Consider the following 15,472-nt stretch of genomic DNA (forward strand, 5'->3'; position numbering starts at 1 on the left):
GTCATTATAGAGTTAGTGTGAATGTGATTGTTGGACAAAGCAACCATGTAGGCCTTTTTATATGAATCAGTAGAAGAGCTTCCAAGACAAGTGTGCCACACATTACACATGTTCAGATTAAATAAAAACAGCAAAAATTATTTTGATTATTATGATAAACCAATGTATATTATGATTTGGGAATGATATGAAGGCCTATAACAGAAACACTGTTGAGAGAACAGTGCAATGTACAGTACAGATATTGTACAGTATTTGTATTTATCTGTTATCTGGATTAAACAACTGGCATGTTCATACCACCAGCACCTGTAATGATAATAATCCAGAATTTACAGACTGAAGGAGGAGAGGTGTGGACTAGAGGCTAAGACATTTTTTGGGAATCCTGTGGGTAACAGGGTTCCTGTGGGATTCCCGCGAGATGGAGTCAATTTCACTTTTCGGACAAGAAAAAAGAAAAGAAGCGGGCGGGACGGGAATCATATTAACAATAGGTCTGTTTTTTTATATATATAAATATGCAGTTCTAATATGAATAAACATTATTTTCTTCATTTTGAACATAATGCTAGTAATTTGTCTTTTTTTATTCTTTTTTATACTGTCATAACTGCTCTGGTGGCTGGTTGCAGGTTGGTTGCAGCTAGAGGCTGACATTTTTTGGGGATTCTTGTGGGAACGGAATGGGACAGTAGCCATTCTTGTGGGACTGGGACAGGACAGTCATTTTTGTGGACAGGAGTATTTTTTTGGGAGTGGGATGGGACGGGAGTGAAAATCCACTGCCATGTCACCCTCTAGTGTGGACTTGGGAAACAGACATCAAAATAAATAGGGAAGGAGAGTGACAGAGCGAACGTGTACAGCACTGGTGATATAAAATAGACTGGGCAATCAGAGCCGCCCTAATCTTTCATGGCTTTAAGGTAGAATTGAACTCTCAGTCTACAAAATAACTAGCTGATGCATTAATGGCTATATCAGGACAGAATTAGTGGACTGAAGAAACTGAAAAATCACTTAAAGCTAACGTTATCTGTGGAAGGGATACTTTGTTTTCAACAGTCTCTTCAGCTGACTTGGCAGCGCTGTTTGTATCAGTTGGCATTAGTGAAGTTAGCTAACATAACGTTTCACTTTAGATCACAATCTCAGGTTGAGGGCTACTGACATCTCCAGACAATCCAAATAACTCGAGATGATTCTTTTCTTGACCATCATTTCTATCAGTAATTTTGGAGATTTCGGAATGTGGTGACATTACTAAAAAAAAGGTCTAATCTAATCAGTCAGATGATCGTTCAGGTTATTAACAAAGCAACAGGTTAGTCAAACTTATTTAGAAGAGAAAAAGATTGCAACAACATGAGATTAAAATCCAAAATGTAAGTTGTAAAAAGCCACCACAGCTTACACATCGACTTCCTGGTTCAACTTAGATCTGCTGTACATCCACAGCATTAGTTGTGTGCACTCATGGTGTTCTTGTACACTGAATGAAGTGGTTTAGATAGTCTGAATAAATTGGCTGTTTACAACCTCTCTGATGGCTCCTGTTTCTTGCCCCATAGGACCTATTTTCAGTGATATTGACACATTCTGAGATGTCAGCACTCAGCACTTTGTTGAGTACAATTTTATCATAACTAATAGAACTAAATAATATATAATATAATAAACTGTAGCAGCATACTCCATACACATTGCTTCTACACAAGCAAAATCTATTAAAGGGACAATTTTTCGACGTGGATCTTATTCATATATTGTGACCATTCTGACTATGCTAACTGTACTTGAGAGATTGTGGGCACGCAAAGAAGAAGGTGTAGCATGAGCACATTAGCAGACCAGCAACAGCAACTAGTGCTTCTTTTGTGTCATGGATGTATTAAGGAGAACTGGAAAGAATGTTGCTCAGTGGTGCATGAAGCCAAAAGAAAGGCTGCCGTGTTTCCACAGGCTTCTTCACGCCTCTCTGTTTTTGGGTCCATAGAGCATGCACACTAGAGTTCTTCTCCAGCCAGACGGTTCTGAGCATATGTGGCCGAGACTTCCGCTGGACAAGCCAGCAAACCTCCACCTGGCCACTCGTTCACTTGAAGTAGAATAAAATAATTTCATCATGTGGCTCTTTTAGACTTTCCAAATATTATCGGACCAAACTCTGATAACAAAACATTATTTTGTAGGGGTTGTGACACTTAGAAAAATGTATTCACTGTTTTATAGCCACTCTCTCTCCAATGATTGTATAAGGGGAAAATGCTTTTTGGGCCAGTGTGCATCACGTGACGGACCCAGAAATTGTAATTACATGGTCTGGCCAAATTGTGAAATTGGCCTCACAGCCCAGCACTGTTCCTGGGAGCTTGGTGTGTGTGTCTACACAGGATGTATTCAGGCAGTTTTAAGTTTAGGTCACCCGCATTTTGGCAGTGCTCAGAACCCAACTAAAAATAAACAGAAATTAGCACTGTGAATTAACTATTGTAGCTAACTTCATATGTATCTACTTCTGGGCCAGCCCAGCCAGCTGCCTATTTATCTCCAGTAATAAGAAACATTTATTGCTATTGTTTCATATATAGCACGATTCTTAGCATACCACAGTGTCACATCATCCAGTCTATGCGTTTGAGTCCTATTTTCTTCTAAAGGTGCAGTTAGCTGGGAGCAGCTGACACAAGTTTTATTCTCTGCTGTCAATTCACAGGAGATCTGGTGCGGCATGCATGGAAGCATTTAGCTCAATCCGCTCAAGTCTCTTCTGCACGCTTTAGTCGCTCTGGTCTGCTTTAGCACCTTTAATGGAGCCTTACGGAGGTTCAATCACAGGTCAGCTCAGAGCCAATGCATTTTTTTAACAGCTCAGTGAACTTAGAGAGCACTGTCTGATATTGAAACTCGCAGCAGAACCCAAATAAAATGCAACATCAACCTTTCATTCAAACGACATCCATCCTTGTGATGAAACTCCCAGGGAACAGCAATTGGCAGGTGAAGGGGGGAATGCTCTGAGACATATTACCAAAACACCCTCAGGAGTTCAGATTTTAGGAGTTTTAAAATCCTGACAGATTTCACAAGAGTGCTGAATCCCATAAGGAGATTTTTCTGCTTATGAATTCTCTTCTTGAGGTGTCTATACTCCTTGTTGTCACAGTGCTATACTGTACAGGCCTATATGCTTTACAGGGCTTGTAAAATTAAGTCAAAGGCTATGGTAGAGTGCTGCAGTACTGAATTTCAAATTACTTCCAGTATCTAACATTTCAGATAGGCCTATAGCTTGTGTGTTGAACCCAAAGTACAACTGTCAGAGCCTGACTGTGTCATGAAACATGCCCCACATTACTACATGGAGTAGCTGTCCTTGCTGAGTGTATGCAGGAAACTTCATAAATGACTCTCATGTCCTTCTCAGGGGTTCAAATTAATATAGTCCCAGTCAAACTTTCTGCACAACTCCCAGGAGAGATTCTGAGATGCATGATACATGGTGTATGCATACTCTACATCTTGCACAATGGATTTTGTTTTTCTTTCAAAAACCCTGGCCAAAAAAATAGAAAATATTGAGCAACTCACTTGGAACAATAGAATCCAAAGACATAATATTAAATAAATAAGCAAATCCCATGAAAAGTCTAAACTCAAATTAGGTCACAAATAGTGTATATAGCTTCATCTTTTAAAAAGGCAGGGGGCAAATGTTACTCAAACAATAATTAATGGTGCATTAGTTTTCAGCTGCAGACTGATACATATTTGATGCTCTGCTTTGAATTCCCCGGAGTGGTATGTGGGATTGAAGCCATGTAAATTATTGTTTGTGTTCATGGTAATTAAGATGTCATCCAGGGCAACGGTGTGGCTCAGTGATGTGTTTTTAATAGTTAAAATTTATAAATTAGTTGGTTCAATTCATTGTTGGTATGGGTGTTTTCATGAGATTTTTGGACAATTTGATATGACATTTCTCTGAACAAAAGTCTTTTAGTATTCAAGATTGAAAGAAGATCCAGAGGCCATACAGAAAGTGAACTGAGACCAGCCCCGTTTACAACACTCAAGAGGAGGAGGACGATAACAGCTGTGTATCATCCCTGCTGGTTACAGTAACTTGGCACTGGGTGAAAACCTCCATCGCTGGACACTTGGAATTACACTTTCACAGTCAGACATGCATTGTGCATGGCAAGAAACTGGAGATTTAAAACTTCCCATCCCTGTCAGAAATGAACCACGACTGTGATAGGGCGTACACTTTCTACAGTTAGCCACGGCTCAGAAAAGGGTTGCATATATCTAGTGTCTATATGGAAAAAAAAAAACTCCAGATACAGACGCACACACTCTTTTCATATGAGTAGCCCTGTACTGGGGGCTTTCTTGAAGGCGCAGTTGGAGATTTTGGCATAAGGCTGAAAGCTGTGCAGTTCGGAATGCTGGAGCTTTGGACCTCCACGCAGCTCCCCTTCCTCACTATTATCTTCCTCATCATTCATGAGGTCAGGAGATAAACCCTGACACAGAAACCTCTCCTCCTCCTCCTCCTCTGTGGTGCTCTGTCTCCCGGAGCACTGTCGAACAGCTGGAACGCATGACACTATTTAAAACTTAATGTCATAATAACAAGTTAGAATATAGTTATATGCAACAACAACAACATTTGCGCAGGCCTCTTCTGTAGTGTTCATGTATAAACAACCCACTCACCCACCCACGCCCCAAATATATTGAATTATCTGCTAACTGAAATAAACAACATATTTAAATAAATGCAATGACTGACTGAAATATTAGGTTTACACACTATACTTAGAAATATTAGTTATAGTGTGTAAACTGTACCCTTAGACTGCTAAAATAAATATTGTTGTTGGAATTTTTTTGTGCGAAGTAAATAAATGGTTTCACTGTTCAGTATTACTGTCTGCCATTAGAACATTTTTTCTTTTGGGCCCCTAGAATTTTAGTTTTACTGGGATGAGTATGTAGGACATCTTGTATGATTCATGGATAATTCATAGGTAAAACTCTTTTTTTTTTTTATTTCAAACTGAGAGACATGGAGAATACCTCACCCCTGGACCCCCAACTGACCTCTTGGGGTGTGGGTGTCTGTTAGCAGGACATTACCTAAAACTTAAACACTGTGACAAAATGGAGATTGAAGAGACCTCTTGAGAGACCATTTCTGACCAATAACTGAATTATGGCCTGAACTAAAAGCCTCTGGGGTCATTTGAACCAGGACAAAGGACCACATAACCACAACACATGGGCAGAGAACCCCCTCCTCTTATCTTAACAAGACTAAGCCATAAACACACATTCCTGGAGTCTCCCTGCAAATATGAGCCAAACCTGAATTTTATGTAAATTAAATATCCAAGCATTATGTAAGTTATGTAATGTTATGTGTCATGTAAATATATGAAGAATGGTATAACTTTGATAGTTGTGTGATTATCTACTAAGGAGATACTAAATTTTGATATTATTACCTTTTTACTACATGTCACCCTACTGCCCTCTAGTGACTAGTTAAATTCCCTCATGTTAAGAGTTAATGAATGTTTGGCAACTATGCAATTGTATTTTAAAATCACCTAAATGTTTAATTTTTGATCTACTAACCTCATAGACAATGATATTTTAATAGTTACATAAGTAGTTGTATTAAAAGAATGAATCGGAGTTTCAGGTTGAGGTTTTCTGTATTACTAAACAATAGTAATATTGAATGTTTTATATTATGAATTAAGAGTTGTGTTGAATTTATATTTGAATATGTTTCTGAAAGTAATCTAATCACGTGTTGCTAAACTTTATTTCATTTCATTATAGTATTAAACTTTTATTTCAGTGCAGATGGTTTGAGAAAGTTGAATCAATGAAGGTTGGATGTCTAGACCCTGAGAAGCAGTGATATGAACGTTAATGTTTGATAGGTTGATAGACTTATTACAAAATGAATGTATAATGTTGAATGTCTGAATGGTTTACAACATATGGTACATAAAATATTCAGAGATAGTGACTGAAGTGTGAATTTGTGTTTGCAACTAAAACTTAATTCACCAGTGTAAGAAGTAATTTGCCATCTAAAGTCGAAGTAAACCATATCTTAAAAGTCCCTGAAACAAAGAAATTGAATATTTATCAGTAATTTGGAGCAAGAACATTTAAAACACATCCAAAACTCCACCCATTTTATCCAAACAGTCTCAAAGAGATTTTTCTTTGAGCTGGACTCCAGAACTCAAGAAATTTCTTAAGACGTATCTTTTCTTTGTGTTTCAACCAAGTATATGTGTATTTTAATTTTATTGAAACAATTTAGCTGTTTTTGTTTTATTTGTTATATTAAGTCTCATATTTCCATGTACAGTATTTTACCTTGAGGTAGTCAAGATTTGAGTGTAGTCAGATTAAACTTCATTCGGCATTCAACTAAGATTACGAAGTGAGCCAAAGCCTGAATTCTTCATTCAAACTGAAACGTTGTTTGGAAGCAGATAGCAACGCTTGAAACTGGATCTCTTTCTGCTTGATGAGAGAAGTACTGCAAACTGGGAGTTAAATCAGCCTAAAGACTCTTTCAGAGAAGCCTGAAATGGCTTGACTCCTTTTCACCGGTGTTCAACACAGCTGCACCCACGAAGATGTGCCCACAGTCCACAGCTTGATCCGGGTTCTTTCACTGCCAAGCACCACTGGTGACTCTACACCAAAAAAACGCTGAACCAAGACGACACCTCCACAGCCAGGAAACTTGTCAACAGTAAGAAATAACATGTCTTTTTGATCAAGGGTTGATGTTGAATAATGTTTAAATTAAAAAGATAATTTCTTGTATCTTATCCTCAGCATCCACCATTGCAATACATTAGCCTTGAGTCACACACTTTGAGCCACTCTTGCTGAATAATTTTCTTTATTTAATTTTTATAGGCCTTATTATTCTTTTTTATTATCTTATGTTTTATCATGTATACTCAAGATGTTTAGCTATTAATAAATGTCTTAATTTATCCTAAAAATGGTTGGTTGTTTCTTTTAGCTGCAGTAAACAAGAGATCACTGTCGGGACAAGAACTCACGGTTTTGAGACTGATTAATTGACCAAATTGAGAATTAAATTCAAACTTTAATGTTTCCTCCTGACATTAAAGGTTACTTCTAGGAGGTGGTGCCCAGATGAGGTTATGTCACAACAAGTAAGTTTAACAAGTTTTCCATTGGCCACTTAAAGCATTAGTATCATACAGTATTAGTATCATGTAACAGTCAAATTAATACTAAAAAATAAGTTAGTAAATCACTACTTCTATTGCATGCAGAATGAATGAAACTGTCTTCATGTCCCTTATTTTTTCTATCAGCATGAAATATACTGTTTTGCTATGTTTCAGAGTAGACAATCTACTTCCTGTTAACACTGGCATGCGCATGCCCAGTGTACATGAATGCAGGAATTAAAGCCAAAATAAAAAATTTTTGACTTAATTTTTTGGTTGGGACAGTTTGCAGCTGAATGTGAAGTGGCCAGGATGAGAGTCAGCAACTCCAAGCAACTCTGAGGCCATGGTGCTCTGTTGTAAAGAGGTGGATTGCTCCCTCTGGGTTGGGTGTGAGTTGCTGCCCCAAGTGGAAGGGTTCAAGTATCTCAGGGTCTTGTTCACAAGTTAGGGTAAGATGGAGCATGAGATTGACGGGCAGATCGGTGCAGCATCAGCAGTAATGCGGGTGTTGTGCCAGACCGTTGTGGTGAGGAAGCTGAACCAAAAGGCAAAGCTCTCAATTTACCAGTCAGTCTATGTCCCAACCCGCACCTATGGTCATGAGCTTTGGGTAGTGACTGAAAGAATTAGATTGCAGATACAAGTGGCCGAGCTCAGTGGAGCTCAGAAATCCGGGGGGAGCTTCAAGTAGAGCCGCTGCTCATTTGCATCAAAAGGAGCCAGCTGAGGTGGTTTGGGCATCTGATTAAGATGCCTCCTGGACACCTCCCTCTAGTTAGTTAGACATGGCATTATCCTTTGAGCCACAGCTTAGGACAAACCATCAGGGACCTACAGTGTGAGAGCAGAGTATTTAGCTTAATATGATAATGATAAACAGCAACCTAATTATCTATCGCAGGCTAAGTTTTGCCAGTAATATTACTCACAATTCTTTACTAACCACTGTTTCTGAAACAACTGAGTAATCAAAAAAAAAAAGTTTTTTCTGTCTTTTAAGCCTCCTCTGCACATCCCCCTACAGCAGCCTCCTCCACACGTCCGCCCACAGCAGCCTCCTCCACACGTCTGCCTGCAGCCTCCTCTGCACATCCCCCTGGAACAGCCTCCTCTGCATGTCCACTTGCAGCCTCCTCCACATGTCCACCTGCAGCAGCCTCCTCCACACGTCTGCCTGCAGCCTCCTCTGCATCTACGCCTGAGGCTCCTCTGCACATCCTCCGGCAGCCTCCTATGCACTTCCTCCTCCTGCCCAGCCTGCTTCTGCTCCTAGTTATGACCAGGACGTCAGTCACTGGCACTGCTCTCTCCAACAGCGCATCTGGATGAAAACTGAGCTGGAGGCCTTGGGTCTATGACCAGGGTCCCAACCAGTCCGGCATCCAATGAATATGGTGTCCTTGTGGCTTTATCCACCTCAGCCTGAACTCATTGACTCCATTTCTGAGCTGCCATCACTCAAGTACTTCCATCTCCATCCTTTCTTCATCTGGAAGCCTGAGCATGCCATCATGGAGTGACTCAGGAACAACTACATCCTGCCTTGTCTCTATGGCTGTCCTTCTCCCCAGGTTGTCTCTTCAGGTGTAGGAAGGCCTCGAGTGATTGTCGGCACCAGTGGCCAGTATTACATCTTCGCCTCCAATCTCAACTGCAAGATGTGTAAACGGTACCGGTTTGCTGACAAGCTTCAGTGGCTGGAAATGCTCCCGAAGAGATTTTCCAACAGTCTCCCAGCCTTCCTCACCCACAAGAAGGCCATATGCAAGACAGTGATGGATGAGCTAAGGAGAAAAGGCAAGTCTCCACATGACATGGCCAACCAGGTGAATGAGTTGCTCCACCTCAAATATGAGCGTGCCAACCTGGCCTACCTGCTTGCTGTGCAGAACATCAGGGATGAGGAGGTAGGGCTGTATGGACAGAAAACCATCACTGGTTTTCTACGCCATGACGACTCCCCTGCACCATTTGGCAAATATGAAGATACTGATGGCTGGTATGGGGTCTCTGTCTCTTCGGGCTGTCTGACTGAGTGCCTCCTCCAGGAGTATCAACAGCAGGAGCCAGTCCTGAATTTGCTCCTACAAGGAACATTTGGGTAGGTCTTCAAATCAGATCACACTCGTCGACTGGCTAGGAAGATCACTTTATCATCTGGCACAATATCATCATATGCCATTATGAATAAAAATTGGATGATCCTGTCCTGGGTGATGCTTCAGTCAGAGTGTGACAAGTCCTTGGAGCCAATGTATGAGGGGCTGGCCCACTGCTACAACTCTGCTGGGGTAGAGAAGGCCAAGTACCAGTGGGTGGACAGGTATGAATCAAAACCTGAACATGTAGTCAGATTACATCTATATTCAATTTAGATTAAATCATTTCATACATAGAATGAATAGAAAAAAGTGACTGAACATTTCACATATCATTTATATCATTTTAAAGTGTTAGGCTACATTTACTGAGTATTTAAATCTGTAATGAAAATGTATATCAGCCAATTTCACATCACATTTTCAATACAATTTCTCTTTGCTTTTTTGTATAATTAGAGACTGCTGTGCTCCATTCCGAGTCCTGGACCCTGAGCCTCATGAGCACCATCAGTGGGACGCCTGGAAGACCACTGATGCCATCGCAGCTGAGGCCACCTCTGGAAAGTTGGCAAACACATGTGCGTCACGCAGCAGGTTCAACCAGGACATCACTGTGAAGCTGGATTTGTTCCACTGCATGCGCAGGTTTACAAGGGAGTGTGTGTCTGAGCACCATCCATATATTCATTATATTTTATTATTATATAGTAACACACACAAGGTTATCAGCAGTATTCTATTGTTATATCTATTTATTTTATCATATAGAAACACACAGGCTTCTGTATTTTAGGTCTGCCTGTCATGTCATATCCATTCACCATTATTAAAATATAAAATGTGTTACTGTACCTAAATGTGCCTAATTTACTGTTTTCTACTTCTGCTATCTACTTTCTACTTTCCTAATGTTAAGGCCTACATTTATGATCAGTTTGACTACAGATGATCACTAAAACATGTTTAACATTGGCTGTTTGGCTACTTCTATAAAAATTTATTTACAAATTTTACACATATACCCTAGCAGAATAAAGAGTGTTGCTTTGCATAAATAACAGTGTCCTTGTTTGTGCAATTTCCTATTTAATTTTTAAAAATGGCTTTGTTAAAAATGTAATGTAAATGTTTTTTTCTATTTCCCTGACTTATTTTTACTTGAGGAATTAAAAAAAACCCTCAAATTCCTGTTGTCCTTTGTTCTTTTTTCATTATTGACTGGTTTCTCATTATTAAGGGTTTTGTTTTTTATTAGTAGTAGTACACTGTTACACTCCACTATCATTCTGTAATGTTGTGTGGCCCAGTTCAGAGTTTAACAGAATGTCACAGAAATCACCACACTGTACTGTCATAAAACTACAAGACCAAAAGGCAGATAACAACAGCTCACTTACTCCAAATTTCAGTGTCAGAACTAATAAATGTCAGTTCTTAAATGAGAAACTATGATTTTTGAAATGAGTTGACAAAAACTTTAAACTTTAAAAATCTAATGATAATCTGAAGAGAAACACAACAGTGGTAGTGGTACTCATGTTTACTCATGAGTTTTTGTTTTTATAGTAAATGCAGTAAATATACTGTATATACTATATCAATAAAAACTTTGTATTGAACATCTTGTACATGTAACTGACATGATATTACACTGGCGTTAGGCTATTTAAGTTTATAGTTGAGTAACTGATGCAGGCTAATGTAACTAATCTTGAAACTTCCTGCTTACACTTTTTGTGTTAGCTTGTGTTTAAGTGAAAAAAATGCTTAACAAATTTATATATTGAGGAATAAAGGTTTCATTTGGCCTTTATGTAAAATGACAAGCATACACAATTACTTTTAATTCTTCAGTTTGTTCAGAGAATAAAGCCACCAGCTATCGATGCCCAATGCTACTTCAACAGGAAGCTGTTTTCCTCCTTACAGCTACAGACCATCTGTGACCATTTGGGACAGTTTTTAGACATCTTTGTTGGATACCCAGGTTGAGTACATGATGCTCGTCTCAGGTAATTGCAGACTTGGTCTATTAACTTGTCTTCAAAACTTTTCACCATTGTTGTCACTGCTGACATGCCCCTGACACCTGTCACGTCCCCATACTGCCCCTACATTTCCCCTACCATTCAAGTGCGTATTGCATCGTCCCATTCCTCTCTGAGGATGTGCACAACCAATGTTCCAAACAGACGCAGGATATGTGAGGCAGCAATCATGCACACACGAACGAGTAGTTAAAAGCAAGTATATTTCTGACCTCATTGTCACTGACTCTATGCATAATCCTCTTGCATCGGCAAAGCATGTCTTCAGAGTCTGGAAGGAACTGAACATCCTGTCAAGCATAGACCTGAGCATCATTCAGCATAGAATAGATAATGTCAAAATACCACAAGACACAGGGAGTGTACCCAGAGAAATAGCCTCTGGCTTCAATGGGTTCACAGCTGAACAGTGGAAGAATTGGACAATTGTTTTTTTTCATTGTTTTATTTAAAGGGCCTGATAGATGAGCAACACTATTATGTGGCATGATTTTGCAAGAGCTTGCACAGTTCTTTGTTCAGTTGCTATTTCAGAGGCCAAAATTATTGAGGCAGTACCTAAAATCTTTCCTTCAGAAATTTGAAAGACTTTTTGGTCCACAGCATTGTACACCAGTGGACCAGTGTACAGCTTTTGGTGTTTTTCATATGAGTATTACAATGGCACACTGGGAACAACAAAACAACAATAAGAACCTTTAAGTACAACTTATGAGGCAATTTCAAACAGGCCAGCAGCTGAACAACATCACCTTCTGACTATGGACCTTGACTCAAGGACATATTATGTTCAACACTAGGAAAGGGAACTATGTCAAATTCAACTTGTGTGAAACAATATGATGATATCACATTTCAGGTACACTCTCACTGGAAAATGCAGTTGATGTAGAGCCATTATCACCTTTTCAAAAGTTATATTATGTTAAGATTTCAGAGATAAGTGCAGATTTACAAGATCTATCCACATGGCTTTGTGCAGCATGTTTCTGTGTTTGCTATGACATGCAGAAGAGTTAAACACCAGGGTTTTGTTTATTCTGTTGATGGATGCCGAACTGAAAGATCAGCTTATGTATCTGCAAAATTGTGTTCAGTTTGTTCCAGCGTTGATGAGCCTGTCACAGAGTTGACGAGACAGGAGTGTAAATGTAAATGCAGGAGAAGTCAAGATGATGTTTTTCCAGACCCCTTAAACCAAATGTCACTTTTGTCAGTTGTATGAGTAACACCGATGTGAGAATTTTGAGTAATGCTGATAACTGAATTTGGTTAAATAATTGTAAGGTTTACCAGATGTGACTGGTTTTAACCTTTTGACTTGAATGAAATCAAACGTTGTCAACGCTGTTATTATTAAAGTTTCTCCAATTCTTTGTTTATGTTTTTGTGGTTGTTGTTTTATTGTTTTATTTTTATTTATTTATTTATTGTTTGTGTAACACTGTACTCAACTACTCATGGATATATAGTCAACAATGATCCTTTATGACACAGGCCATCTAGGTTTCAACTTAGGAGCGAGTGACACAACTAGGTAGAGGTTAAAGAAAATAACTCCATTTATTACAACACAACAACAAAAAAAACAAGCAAATAAACTTTCAACTCAAATTGACTCTTACAGCAAAAATGCTGTTATTTTGGTCCTTTTGTTTATCAGACTGTAGAAAGAGTTCAAACAGTCATCCACAGTTCACAGTTCTTTTCAGTTCTCCTCAGTTCAGGTGTGTGTGTGTGTGTGTATATTGTTGTTGCTACCTGGGAAGAGTGTATGTTGAGATCTCATATGCTTATCGGTCCAGGAGTAAGGTTGTAGTCATTACAGGTGTGTTGAGAAAGCAGGCTGGATACTCTCTGCTCCTAGTATGGATCCTGACTCGCAAAACCAGACCTCCTCCTCAGAAACAACCTCAGACTCAAAAAAACAACCTGCAAACAGCAGAGAAAATATCTCTCATCATATTGTTCAATAATTGTGTTACTTTAAGTAACTATATTTCTCTTAATCTTTCTCTGTATGAGTGGCTTAACTCAATTAACTAGTTAATCAACTGTATTTAAACAGCACACAGAAAAAACAAATCTTATAGTCCTACGTGAACTTAAATGCAATAACATCTCACATTCAACTGTGTATCCTCAGTGAAATCTAGCCACAGTAAAACCAGCTGCTCACTTAATGTCATAACCTGCCTCGTTACTACATGAAGGAAAACAAAATGGCGTTTGCGGTGTCACTAGTCAAAGACCGCTCATGTTTACATCCTCCTTTGTAGCACAACAAAAAATAACACTCAAAAAACATTTCTTCACTCTTATATAAACATCTCTGATTGGTTTTAGGTACTCATAAGGTAAAGAACATAACAAAAAATTAATGCAGTGATCCAAAACAATAACACAAACTGGTTGTTTACACTGCGGTAACCGCTAGCTTACTATGCTAATTTAGTACGTCAACTCACCGGAGATTCACGGATTAAATCCAAAAGCAGGTACACCAACATCAAAATAATCCTTCGACCTCGCAATCAACAAAACAATAAAAAGGAAATTAAATCCAAAATGTCTTGAGAAACTCCTGGTGCTCATGAAACTCTTAAGATTTCTCTCCACACGTTTCTCTCAGCAGCAGCTGTGTGTTGTCCATGGATGTATTATAAGAGCTGGATACCGGACTAAAAATGGCGCCCATTCAGTCCTATGGGAATTGCTCGCCTGGCGCATACGCCAAAAAAGTTTCTAGCTTCTAGGTTTGCTTCCACGTTGTGCGGTCCACTGAATATGCGCAGTAGTCTTTCCCCCGCTGGCCCCGCCCGCGAGCTTCCGCTCGGCCCATAGACTTTACATTGTGATGACGTCACGGATTTTAAAATCGCTTTTCTCGGCTCGAGGAAAGTTTTACAAACATAAAACCTCCATGAATCAAAAGTGCGTAATGGAAAGAATCATTATTGAAGTTGTTTGCAGTTCGAGGGGTCCTGTCAACAGTTTTACAGGCGTCTCTTTTACAATGGTGGTCTATACATCCATGGTGTTGTCTCTTTCTCCGTTGTTTTGCCTCTTGTTCTCTACAATACAGTCTGAATCGATAGCGCTATTATGCGCTATGGCTCCCTCTAGCGACCAGTTGTGGGATCGCCAGAAATAACTACTGGTAATTTTATGTGGGTTACATTCGTTTGTTAAAGGGGAGTTTTTCTGTCGCCATGTGCTTGCTCATGGGGGAATGTTGGGTCTCTGTAAAATAAAGAGTACAGTCTAAACCTGCTCTATGTGCACTGAGATAAATTCTGTTGTGATTTGGGGGCTATATAAATAAAACTGAATTGAACTGAATTGTGTTTCTGCTGGTGCAGTGGTTTGGAGGATGTTTTCATTTGTTAGTTTTATTCTGGAAAATATTTTTTATTTAAATTAAAAAAAGAAATCAAACATTGCTAGCCTTGTCTATTTAAAATGTCTATTGTGAAGTAGGTTTGCAATAGTAAAATACAGTGTGGGATGCAACTGAGAGTGGTGTGTCTTTGACTGTTCTTGCAAGTGTAGCTCAAGTGGGCATGTATTGTACAGTGTGTTGTAGATTTCCTCCATCAAGTTAGAAATGTCATAGTGAAATGTGAAAAAAATCTAAACTTGAACTTAAACTGTATCTCCTCAAAAGTAAATTAAACACTAAAGATAGCATTGTTTCAAGGTTTTCACTTATTTAATGTGTGTATGTTTAGACACAACAAATGGGACGAACGAATGCCATTGTCTTGGGCTAGATCATACTGTCTAAGTCTTATTGGAAATAGCTAATAGCTGTTTTTTGCAGAGGTTTCTTGTGGTTCATTTACATACATACCATATTTAAAATTAGCTATAAAACCTTTCGCATAGGGTGTGTGTGTGTATGACATGGTTTCAACATACCTCTGGACACTGAGAATGTTACGGCAGTTAACAGAGAAAGACATTTCCGAGGCACAGGACAATATGTAAAATGACCGTAAATGTCTGCATACACCTTTCAGCAACATACATGGGAATTTCAAATCCCTCAAATTTCTGCTATACA

The 15,472-nt window shown here is 39.1% G+C and overlaps 1 long non-coding RNA gene across 1 annotated transcript; it reads right to left on the minus strand.

The window, feature by feature from the left end:
• Nucleotides 1–12,130: 12,130 nt before the first annotated feature.
• Nucleotides 12,131–14,360, minus strand: LOC122965499. The gene is made up of 2 exons (XR_006398238.1): nucleotides 13,875–14,360; nucleotides 12,131–13,338 (listed from the first exon to the last, which is right to left on the minus strand). It is a non-coding gene; the product is annotated as an uncharacterized LOC122965499 (long non-coding RNA).
• Between the last annotated feature and the right edge of the window lie 1,112 nt (nucleotides 14,361–15,472).

The sequence above is a fragment of the Thunnus albacares genome, chromosome 16 (assembly GCF_914725855.1).
Source record: "Thunnus albacares chromosome 16, fThuAlb1.1, whole genome shotgun sequence".
Classification (NCBI taxonomy): domain Eukaryota; kingdom Metazoa; phylum Chordata; class Actinopteri; order Scombriformes; family Scombridae; genus Thunnus; species Thunnus albacares.